The 16,713-nt window shown below is 47.8% G+C and overlaps 1 protein-coding gene across 3 annotated transcripts in view; it reads right to left on the reverse strand.

The window, feature by feature from the left end:
* The window catches only part of PRKACB (protein kinase cAMP-activated catalytic subunit beta), a 1,065,959-nt gene that overhangs the window by 645,214 nt on the left and 404,032 nt on the right, over positions 1-16,713 (reverse strand). The window lies entirely within an intron of this gene.

Here is a 16,713-nt window from a genome sequence, read left to right on the forward strand (position 1 = left end):
ATAACGATTTGCCAGATCATGCAAACCGTAGGAAATTATGTCTGTGAATCAAATTAGAAACAGATTTTTCACAATGTAACAAATAATTTTAGGTTTAGGCATAATATACTTGGATATAAAACATGTTATCTTTAAAAGCACTCGTACATAATTTAACAGCATTTCAACAAATTAGAGTCATTATTTCCGACTATGTAAACACGGGGGCAAATAAATTGGGTAAGCTAAAATGACCACTGAAATGGGCTAGTATTAAGAATGCTCACTTCACAGTGAGAAAAACACATCTAATGCAGGGACTACTCCCATGATTCTAAATCTTACTGCCCTACCACCTTGGCTTTCTCTTGGGATGCGACTCACAATCTGACAGGTAATCAGAAGGCAGCATACGAAATTTAGATTCCTGCTTATGAACAGGAGTCTCACTATCTCGCAGCATGCCCGCCAGTATCCACGGACTACTTTCCACTCCATACCAAATTTAGAGCCTTCTACATGGACAGTGCAGAATGGCAGGTGCGTCACCCAGTGCAAGGGGGAGGTTGTAGGACTCCAAGAATAAGAGGCCCTACAGTGAATAGCATAATACTTCCTCAGGCATCTATGTACGGATTCCTCCAGAATCTTGAGACGTTAAGAAATATATATTTTTTTATATATATAGCTCTTTAATCTAAAGCGCTATACATAGGAAATATTTACATACATTACTCTTATTACTCAATCGAAATAGGGTCTCCAGATTGGGGGAGACTGCAGAAAATGCTTAATACAGTCCAACCCAAAAACGTTTCTCAGCACAATTTGAACAAACCGCATTGGATTTTAAGTGGGTATCCATTGCATAGTGCTTGCAAACGCATGCAGCATTGTGTGCATGACTGGCAGCAACTCTGAGGACATGATTTTTTTTAAGACTCCATTGCAATTCCCCATATCTTTCTTCTAGAGCTAGAACATCAGATTTCTAAATAAAAAGCTGGAACAGATTCCAAACCTGAGAAATCCAACTAGAACTAATCTGTTTAAGTGACCCTTTGACAACCTGTTACGTTCTGCAGTGGCAAGAGCCAGTGCCATACTCCTGACAGTGGAGGTAGCTCGGGGCCAAACGGTTTAGAAGACGACTGGTGGACGGTTAGACAGCATCAGTGGCCTCTGCATAATTTTGGGCATCCCAGTAGGTCAGTAGGGGTTACCGTTTACTAGAGACTAACCTGGGCGAGGCACGTCTGGATTAGGGAGGAGTGCCAATGGAGAGGACTAATGGGGAATGGCCTTTGCATGCCCCTCCAAAGCCCCTTCTCCAGCACAGTGCAGTTGATTAAACCATTTGATTGAATCATCTTGTAGTATCAAACCAGCCGGCTCATATCTATACAATTTATGTTCTTAATCATTTAAAACTCTTGAACTCTCTTGGAAACTCAGTGACTTCTGGTGCCATCTGTGACATTACATTCCCTGCACCAAGAAATTGAGAAGACACTGAACGCTCTGTTACCCAGGACTGATAATAGGAGCAAATTGAATGCAAAAGCAGCAAATGGTACAACAAATTGGAAGACCTGAAGAGAATGTAAATGAAATTGGACAGATGCTTTCCTGAGAGCACCAGCTAAACCAGCTTGCGGACACGTACCGGGAGCCCGGGGTAAACATTTCCAGTTGCAAGCTACACACTAGGCCTAAAAAGCCACTCGCCCCTCACTTCTCCACACAGACTTGGAACACCATTTCCTACTCTCCAAAAGTCAATTATCACTAGCCAATGGCTAGTGGCATGTCCAATGTTTGAGGCCTGCTGGTAGCTACCATGCATCAGTCTATCATAAAAATAACCACCTCCAGAACAAAATCCCTGAAGCCAACAAGAAAGCATTTTAGGTATTCAAGATCTTAAACAAGTGCATACACCTCCTTGAAGAACAAAGAACATCAGGACGGCCCCTAAATCAGTGATGGACATTACTTCCTTTTTCTTCAATGAGGTGTCAAACGTCAGACATAAAATCACCTTAACTGTGAAAGATAACGCTCTGTGTCCATCTCCAGAGAGCACATGTTCCTTTCACTGCCTGTGCTCACCCGTCTCACCAAAGTTCTATTGATGAAAATTGACTTAAAGTTGAATGCCTTCTTCCTGGTCACTTACCTGTGATCAGCTGCATTCACAAAATAGTCCTGCACAAGGTTACCAATTGCTCCACTGACCACTTCCCACCATAAAGGAGTGCTCCCCCTGAACTTAAAATCAGAGTTATCCCCTCCTCTAAAAGACAAACTTCCACTACACTGGCAACCTACCCTGTGAGGCAAAGACCTCAGAGAAAGTACTACTGAAATACAACTAAAACCCAAGACCACCACCATGAGAGGCAATCTGGTTTCTGCCCAAGCATGGACATTTTGTTCACAAATACTCAAGATACCTTCAAGCTCATCTAAACCATGGCACCATAAATGTTCCCAGGCCTTAAAAAAAGCAATAACCTATCAGGTCTGAAAGGACTCCGCTCCCACTGGAACAAAGGATCAGGTTCAAACTGCTCTGCTGTCACGACCCTCGCCCAAAACCCCCTCTGGCAAACCCATTGGCCAGGTGGAGTCAGGACTCGGGCCTCTAGAGCCTGGCACCCTCTTCAAAAGCCCTCATGGGGCGAGTCCTGGCGCCTATGGCGCCAGGCTCATACACCATGAACAACAATGTGCTTGGGAACTACTTTATTGTATCGTCAGCCAACATGGAGGCATCCACATAGCTTGGTTCCTAAGAACCAAGCTATGCGGTCTAGTGTTTTGGGTGTGGCCGGCCTGGAACTACTTTCCCTGGTACTACTTTACCTGGGCTATATAAACCACACCCTGACTGCAGAACATGCTTTGTGTTACTTTGCAGCTTGCAATGTGACGCTCACCGTGTCCAGCTATTCCCTCGAACCTCGGAGAAGCAGAACCTGCAAGGAGACAAAAGGATCATCATTAGCAGCAGCATCTTACCTGCAGTCTTCATCTTTAAACACTCGCATCTACTGAGAACAGCCTCCTCGAATCTGCACGCCTCCCGGACAGAACGACCTGAAAGAAGAAGATAGAGGCAACATTAAAGAAAGCTGTAGAGACATTTACAAATTACGAACTGCTCAAAAGGCTTACCTGGCTGGTCGCCTCTCGGCTGGCACCACTCCAGACATTCCACTCGCGCTGAAGAACACCGCGACCTACAAGGAAGGAAAACACAGGTTAGCAAAGGCAAGACTTCGCAGTGCTGTGCATAGCGCTTACTTACCGCATCATAGCGCTCTTAATGCGCCATCATTTACCAGTGGGGCTCAACCAAGTCAAGCCAGTTCGCTCCGCAGACCTAAGGGAGAAATAAAAGAGCCATTTTAAACAAAGAAAGGCATGCAGGATAGCAACAAAACTAAAGAACAGCAATAAGACCTACCTGAACAATATCAAACGGGCCGGCGTCAGTGAAGTAACTGGACCGCACTCGCCCATGTAAGACAACGCGCCCCTGCAAAGAAGGCAGGACGGAGAGCACGCCTAATTCTACCACAAGGCAGAACCTTCCCCGCAGACCACATCAGGGCAAAGCTGAGAAGCATACCGGCGAGTAACCCGGCTGGGTGGAGTCCCTGTGGATACCAGGTGAGCGTAACATCTGCTCACCAAGCTATCAGGAAGGACCTAAATATCTTGGGGGGGTGAGGGGAAATTACAATGCAACACACTTCTTCGCTATTTCTAAGGAACAAAGAGTGGCATCTTATGCATGCCTAAATTCAACCAAAATCGCAGAGAGAACATTACATTTATAGTGTTAAAACCAATGGCTTGGAACAATCTCCCAAATTGCCGGAGGTTCCAATAAGACCATCTCCACTTTAAGAAAGCACTGAAGACAATACCTTTCCAAAAGTAATTCCTGATTTGGTCAACCCTCCCCGGCAGCACTGTTATGCTTGAGCTAAAACATGGCGCTGATGTGCAGTGCATTCTGGGGGCACTCTGAGCTATAATGGATATTTATTCCATGCCTCAGTGAAAACTGCACTTGCTTTGCTAAAAGACCTGCTTTCAATGTTATCCGTTGCTGAGCCTGGTATGCAGACTTTAGACAAGGACAGTGTGCTGGGAAGCTGGTTTTGTTGTGTCTTGCTATGAGTTATGGAATTGTTTTTCCGTGGTGTTTAGAAGAGGGAAGCTTTGCTCCTTGGGGGTTACTGTCGGTTGACCCGGCCGGCAACCAACGGTCACTCAACAATGCCCAAGTGCTAATGCCAGAAGGTTCGAGAAATTGCCACCCCTTTTTAGGAGGGCATATATTGGAAGGCTCTGGAGAGGTCATGGGGGAAAAAAACACAAAGACCTCAGTCGGAGGGGGGATGCCTTGTTCTGACCTTCCTGTGGGCTGTTGTGCTCTCTGCCTGGCTGTTGTTAAAATGCTTTATGCTGTACTATGTGGATAGACTATAATTGGTTATACTGGAGTAGGGTCCAGTTAAATTGGGAGGTGTCCCTCTCACCATCCCTCCTCCCCCCCGTACTCTTCGGGTGAGCAAGTCATATAGATGCATCCCCCATGCCCCGCCAGGTTCACCCAAACCTCAAATTGTCTTGGTCAGGGGGTGGAGAAATGATAGTGTGGTATAGATTATCAACTTCATCTCCAAAAGGATGGGTAGAATTTCATGCTAAAAGCCACTCTGTGCAATATTTTTTGTTTCGTGAGGTGTTTTTGGAACCCCAATTGATGCCATCATTCTTGCGCTATTAGGTTCCACATTGGCACAACATTGAAGGGCCAGCTGACGGGTGCAAAAAATAAGGATGAACAAAATGATGGGCATTAACATCTTCATTATCACTCTGAGCCACAACGGGGCCCAACTGAATGCCATAGTATGCCAATCACAGTCCTGTACTACTCCCTCCTTCATGCTAACACCAATGCCATGTACAGCTGCAGTGATGTGAGATAATGATGCGTTCTTTGCATCCTCTTGAGGCACGAATGTGCAGCAAGAATCGGCAAACTTTTTGCAAAACCCACCTTCCATTGCTGTTAACTTGTCCAACAACTTTTAATGACTCGGGAATGCAACTTTTGTCTACCTGACAATAGGCCTCGGTTGTACCATTGTACCCTTTTCCCTCCTCTATTCCATTTCTTTGCCCTCTGTATTTTGCTCCCCTCCCTGTCCTTGGCACCTAGAAGTGAGTAATTTACATACACCACATTACAAAATTATAAATAACTCGAGCAAGATACAATTGCCTCTCAATAAGATCCACATTATCTTGATGGTGAGGGGGCCCGGGAGAGCAATGTGTGCCCTTTTGGTTGTGATGCCATGGAGGATACTTTGCACTTCGTGTTCTTCTGTCCAGTCTTTAAGGACATTAGAGCAAGAACATTGGCCCAAGTGTTTGCAGACAGACAATTCACACAATGCCGACCAGCCTTGTTATAGCTCCTCTGGACAGAAAATCTCTTTGTGAGCTGGTCATTGTTATTCTTCTTGAGACAAGCTATGGGCATGAGGCCATTTGTGCTATCCTTCATCTGTATTAGTTGATGGGCTCACCAAAGTGGCCCAGCCAAGAATATTAATAACAGATGGGGGAGGCACATGTTAATATGTGCAATTTGCACAACGCTTGAAAAAAACAAATACAGTTGCTTTTCATCATTCATTACTTTTATTGATAACAGATGAATTTTTAACCTTGTGGTATCTGGAACATATAAATAGTGTTTCTAACTTGTACTCCAGCATTTGCATCTGCCAGAACTCTGTACTGCTCCTGAGATCTGTGTTATTCATTTATAATGTTTACATGCATATTTACATGTGTTTTATTCTTTTATGATATATTCATATGTGGTTCATTCTTTTATGGCAATTTGCCGAAATAAAATAATTTGATGATGAACTTGTCCAACAACGATTTTGCATCGTCATAAGTCTCAACGCACACAACTCAACCTAGATCATGTTGAACCCATTCTCTGTGTCGTTCACAAGTTGGACCAGCTCGCATCTTACGATCTGCAAGAATTTGCTGTGGCCTGCACTCTGGGCAAAAGTAAAGATGCAAAAAAAGTAGTCTGCTGAGCTGAAGAGCCAGTATTCTTCAAGTATTTCCACAAGCAATATGGCTATGTAATTCAATCTTTTCAACCTCTCTAGTTGTTGAACTGTCCTTTTCCTAGCAGAATATGGAGCTCTTGTAAGGGCAACATGCCCTTATCTTCATTTTCAACTGGGGGTGGAGAGACTATTTGGCCCCTCAACAGGCAATGCTCCCCCTTCAGGTGTTCTTCTGGGATTACTAATATCGCAAGGTGCAATATGGCCAGTGAACAACAGCCCCTCCATGATGGTGGGAGGTGCAAGCAAGCTTGTCGACCACAGACCCAGTAGTTATCCATCAGCGCTGCTCTTCCTTTCTACATGTACGTGATCAAGAGAGTCTTATTGCAACATTCGTTTGAGCCAACAAAAACTGTACTCTTGCTGCAAAAACAGTCTATATTCTTCATTCTTGTGCACCCGCACCGGCTATTCCATTGCTGAAATCCACATCAACTTTGTGATATGCTCTGTCCAGATGTGCTATTCTTTCCTTGCTATATGTTACCAGTCCTTCTGCCAAGCAAGGTAGTGTGGTGGCCTGCCTGTTATTATTGCCATGCTTCCGTCCTTTCAACATCAGATATGGCAGCTCCACACACTTGATGTCTTTTGAATCGCTGCTGCATTGTACAAAATCTGAACTCACCATTTGCAGTTCCACATTATGTGCCGGGACGTTCCTTTTATTCATCATAGCGCAAGATGATTAGGCAGTGTTAAGGATTCCAATAGGCCTTCACACACCAGACCAGGGCCTTCAACCTTAGCCTTAGATGTAGCGCGCGATTCAAATGCTTTTTCTTTATTTTCTACGAATTCTAACTGAGCCGATACCCAACCCATCTCACACCCCCTTTTACAAATACCCTGGGTCACAATGGAGCATGAACCAGGCCGGTGGGTGGTAACACAATATTTATTTTAAATTCAAAAGAAAAATCACACAATTTTTATATTGGGCAGCAATCACCAATGGGGTGATAATTACATAGAAAACCACTGAAATACACTTGGGTAACCTTCTACAAGAACATATCCAAAGCACAAATTAATAGGATCACTTTTTCACTTAGGATAGATAGCACCCGAGTTATGGTTTCCCCCTGCAATGTTCCCTCAAACCACAATTGAGTGGATAGAAAGAGGCAGCCGGGAATCAGGGTAATGAGGCAGAATCAAAATCTGACCAATATAAGAGGCAAAACCCTTTGCAATTGCTTAAAATGACATTCGGCTTTTGACAAATAATTATATGTGTGGTTGGGGGCGCTGCTGCGTGGCCTTGCAAATGGCCGCAGCCTAAGAAGCTCTGACAGTGGCTCGCATATACTGGCAAAATCCTTCGTTTTGATGTCCCAGCTCGCCCAACGGAGCCCACATTTGAAGGCATGAACATCTTGGAATGGCGCACGATGAGGAGCGGTGCGGGCTCCTGCGAGCTGCAGCCCTGCGGGCGCTCCTGAAGCTGGAAGGGGTAGGGGTGCCCGCCCCGAGCTGCTGCCGGACTGATCTTCCTAACCCGCTGCTGGGAGCCGTGGAGGCAGAGCACACGCATCCTTCAGGGAACTGGAGAACTCCCCTTGGACGCACAGTCTCCTGGCGTGCATCCTTCAACCCCCGGGTATACAGCGTCCGAGTGCTCGCAGGCTGCGCACCGTGGCTCTCCCCCCCCCTCGCCTGATACGCTCCTGACCGTGAGGGGTTGAGTGGCTCACTCTCCACACCGGGCTGTGGCCTTGGAACGCTGTGCCTCAGCGTCTGCTGGGGTGGTTGTCGTCCAGCCCCCCCCCTCCCTGGGGGTGATTGCCTGTGGGGGCTGCGGGCTGACGGGGCGAGGTGGGGAGCCGGTGTCCTGCGTCCCGCTCTTCGCTGGGGAGGTGAGCTGCCGTGGCCGCCCTAGAGACTTGCTGCCTGCTGCTGCCCGGAACCTGACGCTTGCTACAGCTTGGAGATGGGACGGTGAGTAGTGTGCCTAGCCTCTGCCTTATGGCGCGCTGCCTCTGTGCCCCGGCTGGTTGCTCTGGGACACGGCCTTCATCCTAGCACCTGCACACTTGTTGCAGTCCCGGGCCTGAGACCTGGTTGGTCCTAACTTTGACCCCCAGGACTTGGTGCCCAGTAGTCCGAATTCCAGTTGGTAGTGGGAAATCGTGAAGCTGAGCGGGTGGGCACAGTGCCTGTCGGCAAAGGGGGAATATCTGGCTGTGCAACAAACTGAAGGGTGGAGCTAACAATTACCCCCAACATCCTCCCTATAGTGTGGGCTTCAGGCCGCTGGGCTCGGGGTACTGTCGCTTCTTCCCCCATACCCGCCTGGAGAACGGACCCTCACCCCGGCGTGTCTGTTGCTCGGACGGGGGGGGACCAACGGGGCAACAGAGGTACTAGGGGGGGGAACTACCCACAGGAGGAGATTAATCTACAACAGACTACTGAGTGGACACAAGACTCGACTCCTGGGCTATACTCCGTCACTGCTTTTGGTAAACGCTTAGAGTCTAGATGCTGCCTGGCTCGCGTGGGAGTGAAGTACTGTGTGCTGGCACTGTTATTCTTGAAAAAAAGGCAGGCCGGCTCGGCGCAGCGAGGAGGGAGGCCCTGAAGTGGTGGTTGGTGCACGGGCGGATCTACAACTGGAAGACCTCGAAAACATCAGAGTTCTCCTTAGCGGGCCGCACATCCGCCCCTCCTGTCTGGTGTTAGCTGAAGTGTTACCGGATGAACTCTCAGGTGTAAGCACACACCCAACTACGGACTCAAATATTGCAACCCAGGGAGTTGCATGGGCCCCTGCACCATTACAGATTGAGGCACCACTACAGTGAATCCTACTGTGAGGAGCATTGCTATGGTAAACACCAAGCGACAAGCCAACGTTGCTACTCTCCAGCCGGAAATGGCCGAAATGAAGCAGACAGTGAAGAAGGTCCTGGCCAAGAACAAGCCTAATAACATCAGAATACTCTGTGCCCCAGAGTCGACCGCCATCGACAATATGGAGAAATTCGTCAAAACACTACTAATGGACATTTTGGGCAACCCGCCACTCACTGCGATGTTCATGGTTGAGAGGGCTCACCAGTCGCTGGCCGCCCGACCGCCTCCGGGCACCCCCGAGCGCCCGATTATAGGCAGGATCTTTAATTACAGAGATCGAGACATTATCCTCAGAGCTGCGAAGGAGAAATGAGAGATGTGCTAGGGCTCCGCCACAATCCGGTTTTTCCACGATTTTAGCCCGGGAGTGCAAGACCAGCACAAATCATTTCAAGCCGCCAAGGCAACCCTTCGGAAAAAAGGGAGTTAAATACGCAATGTTATTTCCTGCCAAACTCTGAGTCCAGCATAACGGACCCACAGTCTTCTTCACTTCACCGGAAGCTGCAGAGCGGTTTGCGTCAAACATGCCTAATCCTGGCGGCTTGCCCAGGCCCTCCCCACGCAGCCCTTGAGTGCCTATGATGCTGAGATGATCTTCAAGGTGTTCTTTTTTCATGATGACCTAAATCAGGCTCCGGTCTCTCATGAGCAGTGACTGACGGCGACACTACATTGGCCGCTGTTAAATGGAGCGTGTGGGCTACCTCTAGTGCCTTACTAACTGCAGCCACTGCGGACTGGTCAAGTTAATTATGGGGTCAGTTAAGGGGAGGGGGGGGTTGGACGGGAGCCGGTATGTTGTGTCTGGCGTGTGAGGGAACGGGGGATATATAGCCACTGTTTTGGTTTAAATGTTATGCTAGTTTGGGAGGTAAGACTCCAACTCTGTCCAAGATGTTCACCATGACCTGGAGGAAAGTTTCATATGAAGGTGATAAAGAGCCCACGTTGCACGTCCACGTTAGGGGGAACATTATGACGCTCCCTACATACTGGTGAGATGGCCCAGTCCTCAACAGGAGGTAATCTTCGGACAAGCGTGTCTGTAATGTCCTGGAACAGTTGAGGACTGACCAATCAGAAGACGACACTGGACTCTTCTGGACGAAAGATAAAAATCAGTGGACATTAGCCAAAACTGTTTAGCAATCTAGGGTACTGCCTCCACGAGCACAGTAATAACATAAAAAAACATATCCCGGTCTACAGGAATCCCATGGACCACCACCTCCCTTGTCATTGTGTGTATTATCAACATCGCCCTTACAGCGCACAACACATGCGTGAAGCATTACATTCGGATGACGGCTTTACAGTTCCAGACACCGTAGAGCAACAATTCTACAAGGTAACATCCGACGTACCGGTAATCCGTTGACCGTTGAACTGATTCCTTTGTGTACACCACAAATGGAGGGTTGGATTTGACAAATAAGGACGGCTCGAAAAGAGAGCCACATCTAACTATTAAAAGTGAGAAACCTTGAAGAGTGCGATTAAACGTATCCCCCAACGATAAGACATGGACGGCTCGCAATCTACTAAATGGACTACCTACCACATGACACTACTGGAACAGCTGAATAAGACCCATACGGCTCCACGGACAGAGTTGAGCGCCACAAAGGGAGGACAGCACAGATTAAGTGTTTCCTGTAATGGAGTAGGAACCATAGTGACAGAGCTACCCTGCAAATAATCCCCTAAAAAGGAAAGAAACATGTTGGGTTTGAATAGAGTATTAGCACATTGCTCTTTTTAAAATTGTTTTTCTTTAATTTTATACTACATCAGTCATGTGTTTACAGTTTGTGAGTATATCTTCGTGATTTGATTGTTATGTTTTTCATACCGTACCGTGTTGTTTTAGTAGGATTTACTTTACAGTTATCAGGTAGCAGCCAATTGTATTATACATGCGTACATGTTGTTGTCTTTGGTTTGAGCAAAGATAGTCAATCTTTTTTTTCCCCCCGAACAAAACATTTTATTAGGTGTTTACAGGAAGACATACAAACACATCAACATCACATGAGAGCATGTTGCCACAAGGTATTAACATCACATGGAATCAGTTAGTTTTTCTAGGAACATTCGCTTCCCTGGAGAGCTCACTTATTTCGATTGTGTGAGATTCTGTGAGGCTCTGTTCCATACAGTTTTAAGGTTTATGTGAGCCAGGGGTCAGTCCTGGGTACTTCTCCGCGTATTCGATGAAGGGTGCCCAGGTGTTCTGAAAGCTTGTAATATTTCCTAGGCGCATAGTGGTTTTCTCCGACACCACAATGTCCCAACATTTTGTCCAACAAATAGGTAACGACGGACGGGCCTTCAGGGTGTTTCCATAAGCGGGCTATGAAAATGTTTGCAGCAGTGAGGAGGGGGGTGATTCATTTAACTATATGTCCCCTCGTTGATGTCACCTAGTAATACTATGACCAGGTTCCAAGTGATTTCCAGTCCTGTGATCAGCTTAATATACTCCAACACTACTCGCCAGAATGTTTTAGTTTTTGGGCAGGCTCATTGCAGATGAAACAGAGTACCATTGTCCGCACATTCTCTCCAACAGCCAAGGGGTATAGCAGGGTTGCTTTTGTTTAGTAATTCAGAAGTCACACAGAACCGGTAGCATACTTTATATCCACCTTCTCTGTTTGTAATACATTTGGTACTGCTATGCAATCTTTACTATATTCTGGCCCAATCTTCCATTTCTAGTGTGCGCCCCAAGTCTTTTTCCCAATTGAGCATATATTTCTCCTTCCGAGAAGGATCTGTTTTGTCCAGCAATCGATATAAAGTGGAGATGAACAAGTTACTCTCTTACCTGGTAACATTCTTTCTATGGGATGGTCCGATGACGTATTCCATATCTATGACAGTAATCACCACAGCTGTACTGCTTCGGAAAATCTTTCGGCGTCTGCATCCTGCGTCGATACGCTGTCCTCAAGGGCCTCCGTCGAGCCAACATCACCGGATGTTACAAGTAGGAGGCACGACGCCCGTAGCCTCAGTTGTTTTTTCCCCAGAACGTGTGGCACCAAACCACTGCCAGTATGACCACAGAAAGCCTTGCGGAAATGTAAGCTGCAATCGCATAAGAAATTCTGTAGCGGGGCAGGTAGGGAGGGAGCGATATGGAATACGTCGTCGGACCATCCCATCGAAAGAACGTTACCAGGTAAGAGAGTAACTTGTTCTTCGAGGGGATTGGGTCCTCCGACGTATTCCATATCTATGACAGACTCCCAAAGCAGTACCAATGTAAGGAGGTGGGAAAATAATTTAGAATATAGAAATTTAGAATGCCCAACCAAATTGCCGAGTAAAGGACCGCCTTGCCAAAGACCAGATCCTGCCCATGGATAGAATCGACGGAGTAGTGACGTACAAAAGTATGGACTGAAGCCCAAGTAACTGCATCACAGATGTTAAGAATAGGAACACCCATCTGTAGGGCAGTACAGGCAGCCATACCCATAGTAGAATGGGCCCGTAAGCCTACCGGAGGGTCCTTACCCACCAAGCGGTAACATTCAGAAATTGCCAAAATAATCCATCTAGACAACGTCTGCTTAGTCACAGCTTGTCCCAAACGCCTTCTAGCGTAACCAATAAAGAGCTGATCGTCCACTCTGACCCGGGACATGCGAGAAATGTAGAAACTTAAAGCTCTCCTAGGATACAACCTATGGAGCCTCTCCTCTTCCTTACCAGGATGTGGAGGAGGATAAAATGCCAGAAGAATAACCTTATGGCTCAAATGAAATTCCGACACCACCTTCAGAAGAAAGGAAGGACGAACTCGAATGACAACCCTGTCCTTATGAAACACAGTGAAGGGTGGCTTAACTGAAAGTGCCTGCAACTCACTCACTCTGCGAGCGGAAGTGACCGCAACAAAGGACAAGAATATAAAGGCTCAAACGGAGCACCCATAAGGAATTTCAGAACAAGGTACAAATCCCAACCAGGCACCTGGAAAGGTGCCGGCGGAAACACATTAGTGAGTCCTTTGAGAAACTGAGAAATTTAAGGAATTTTAAAGTAAGAACACTCCTCAGACGAGCGCTTAAATATAGACAGCGCCGCCAGCTAACCTTTAACATTACCCACTTGCAGGCCCCTGTGTCATGATCACCAGCCAGTTCCCAGATTAAGCCTATGGGTCCTTAAAGGGTTAACCTTGTTAGAGTATTGAGAGGTCCTGTGGTTAAAGTCAGATTTATATTGAAAGTAATTGGCGTTCATGTTCCCTCAATAGCCGCCAGGTTGTGCCATTGAGGAACTAACATTACTGGTCTAGTCTTTGACCGACCTCTGTTATAATTAGTTGTTTCTTGAGGAGACTCGCGCTTCGCGTTGCTGACTACCCTGCAGTAGGGACGCGTACCGCGGTCGTCACAGAATTCCAGTCATAGCATTAGCCTCTGTTCCAGCCCCATTTGCCTTTCTACAGTCTCTGAAGAATTAGCCCTTTTCTGTTTATGCCCCCGCAATAGTCTAGCGCTCTTTCCCGTTTTCTGTTATTTATTTTCCCTTCATTCGCTCCGTAGTTCCAGTCACCCTTTCTCCCTCCTCAGAGGTCCTGAATGAAAACTGCTGTTCCTCACGCACGTACTGTTTCGAGCTTACCCAGTGCATTTTAAGTGATTTTGGTGGCACTCATGTGAGGTTGTATTTATTTTGCAACGGAGGCTGTTGGTTATTCAATATTGACATTTTCATTTTCAATCCGCCTCAGCTGTGTGCATTATTGGTGCTCCGCGCGCCTGTGCTTAACGTTTTCTTTCTGCTGAGGTCTTGTCACACATTGTTCCAATTTTCATGCCATTTGTTGCCGCTTAGTTTTCTTTCAGTGTAGGTATTTAGTGAGATTGTGAATTCACTTAGAGCCTTGTTACCCCCATTCAGTGGTCATCCATTTTCTAATGCATGTTAGAGCCTTTACTGCTGCTTACAGTCGCTCCCTCATTGTAGGTACCACTTTTACTTGTTATTGTTTTTTTCCACAGCAAGGTTCCACATCAGCCATATTATTAAGAGTGCCCTATTGATTTGCCACAATATTTTGCCCATTGTCATCCTTTTGAAATGATCTATTTTGGCACCACATCGTCACCACTCTTCAGGACATGCGCCCCTGCGTGAACGCAGGATGGAGAGCTCACACAATTAGACATTAAGGTCAGCTTTTATAGGTATTGTTTACTTATACCCACCTAGCCAAGTGGAGTGAAGTTTATGAGGGAGCTAGAGTTAAGGAGGGTTATTTTTCTCTTGTCATTTCTACAGAAATTGCTTCTTCTCAGAAGTTCAAGGGAGTTCTTCAAGGGCGTCCCAGCAGAGTTCACAGGTAAGCGTTGCACCCTGTGGGCCAACAAAAGCAAAAAAGACAGAACTATAGGAATGTCACATGTAAAAGGATCCACATTCTTAACCCTGCACTAGTCGCAGAACTTTCTCCAACAGCAACGGTACAGGGATTTTGTTGCCGGCCGTCTGGCCGAAAGCAACACCTCCATCACGTCTTCAGGGAGGTCCCAATCCTTATACCTCAACCTTTCAGAAGCCAAGCATGAAGGTTGAGGGATCTGACCTCTGGATGGAGAACCTGACCCCCCTCCCGTGAGAGCAGGTCGTCTCGGTAGGGAAGACGACGTGGAGGGCAGATGGACAAGTCGAGAAGGTCCGGGTACCACGTCCTCCGAGCCCAAGCCGGAGCAATGAGGATCATCCAGGAACCGAACCTCCGTAACCGCCGCAGCACTTGCGGGATGATGGGGACGAGAGGAAACGCGTACAACAGTGGGAAGGACAACTCCACCACGAAAGCGTCTCCTAAGGCTCCTTTTGGAGGAAATTCCCGCGAGCAGAACCTTTCGCACTTCCGGTTGACACTGGAGGTGAAGAGATCCACCTGAGGGGTCCCACAAAGGGCGAAGATCTCCAGGAGAATCTCCTGAGCCAGCTCCCACTCGTGAGAGATCGTGCTCTGCCTGCTCAGAGCGTCCGCCATCTCGTTTTCGTCTCCGGCCAGATGAACTGCTGAGATTGAAACTTCCTGCTGGATGGCCCAGAACCAGAGCTGCATCAACTCCCTGCACAGAGGAAGTGACCCTGCCCCCCCTTTTTGTTGAGGTAGTGCATGGCCACTGTGTTGTCCGTCAGAATCGGGACATTCCTTCCTCGCACAGTCGGCAAAAAAGCCTTCAGGGCAAGCCTGACGGCCCTCAGCTCCAACAGATTGATATGGAGTCTGGACTCCGACGGAGACCAATGACCACTGACTGTCAACTCGTTGGCATGAGCTCCCCATCCTGTGAGGGATGCGTCCATCACGATCGTCACCTTCGGCCAGGGTAGCAAAATGGAGCCCACTTCATCAGATTGCCGTCGACGGCCCACCACAGAAGGTCCTGGGCGACCGAGGGCGGCACCTGAATGGGGTCCGACATCCTGCCGGAGGACTGCGACCACTGCATCTTGAGGGCCCAATGCAGAGATCTCATCCGCAACCTGGCCTACGGCACCAGAAAAATGCAGGATGCCATGAGGCCGAGCAACCTCAAGAACTCGAACGCCGGGAGACTCTGGGCGTGTTGAAACTTATGCACCATCTGCTGAATGTGATGAGCCCTCACCTGGGGAGGAAAACACTGCCCCAGGGAAGTGTCGAGCACTGCTCCGATGTACAGGAGCCGCTGGGTTTGGAGTCAAACGTGACTTCTTTAAGTTGAGGGAGAAGCCCAGCCTGTGAAGGGAGTAGCAGGTGATGGACAGATGATCCAGGACTTGCCCGGGAGAGCGCGCCCTGATCAACCAATCGTCCAGGTAGGGGTAGACATGAATCACCCCTTTCCGGAGATACGCTGCCACCACCACCATGAGCTTGGTGAATACCCTCGGGGGCGGAGGTCAATCCGAACGGCAGGATCCGAAACTGAAAGTGCGAGTCGCCAACCACGAACCTCAGGTACTTCTTGTGCTTTGGATGGATCGGCACATGAAAATATGCGTCCTTGAGGTCGAGAGACACCAACCAGTCCTGAAGTTGAAGGGCCTGGAGCACTTGAGAAAGAGTAACCATCTTGAACTTGTCCTTCCTGAGGAGCTTGTTCAAACCGCGCAAGTCCATGTGTCGTCTCAATCCCCCATCTTTCTTCAAAATCAAAAAATAAGGGGAATACCATCCCTTGTTCCTCTCCGCTACAGGCACCTTTCTCCAGCAGGGATTGAATTTCCTGCGTGTGGAGCGGATTCCGGACTCTTCAAAGAGAGATTCCCTGGTGGATTGTCGTGAGGCCTCTGCCGGAAAGTAAGACAATAGCCGTGGGCTATGATCTCCAGAACCCACACATCTGAAGTAATGGCACGCCACTGAAGATGCTGCGCCAGCCTTCCCCCAACCAGCGAACCATGGGACATGGCCTCCTGACTGAGCTGAAGCGGCTGAGGCAGTGCCTGAGGGCAAAGAGGCAACTGCCCGAGCGGCCTTGGCACCTTGAGTACCTTGTTTTCCACCTCTGGCACTCCTACGGGGGCCCCTTTGACTTGCAGCTCCTCTCGATTTACTAAAGGATGAGTATTATCGAAAGGAATCTCCCCTCCATTGCTGTCCCCTAGTACGAAAAGGCAGAGGTTGGCGAACTGCAGCGCTCAATGACTTCGCTGCAGC

The sequence above is a fragment of the Ambystoma mexicanum genome, chromosome 1q (genome assembly GCF_040938575.1).
Source record: "Ambystoma mexicanum isolate Mex_15411 chromosome 1q, UKY_AmexF1_1, whole genome shotgun sequence".
NCBI lineage: Eukaryota > Metazoa > Chordata > Amphibia > Caudata > Ambystomatidae > Ambystoma > Ambystoma mexicanum.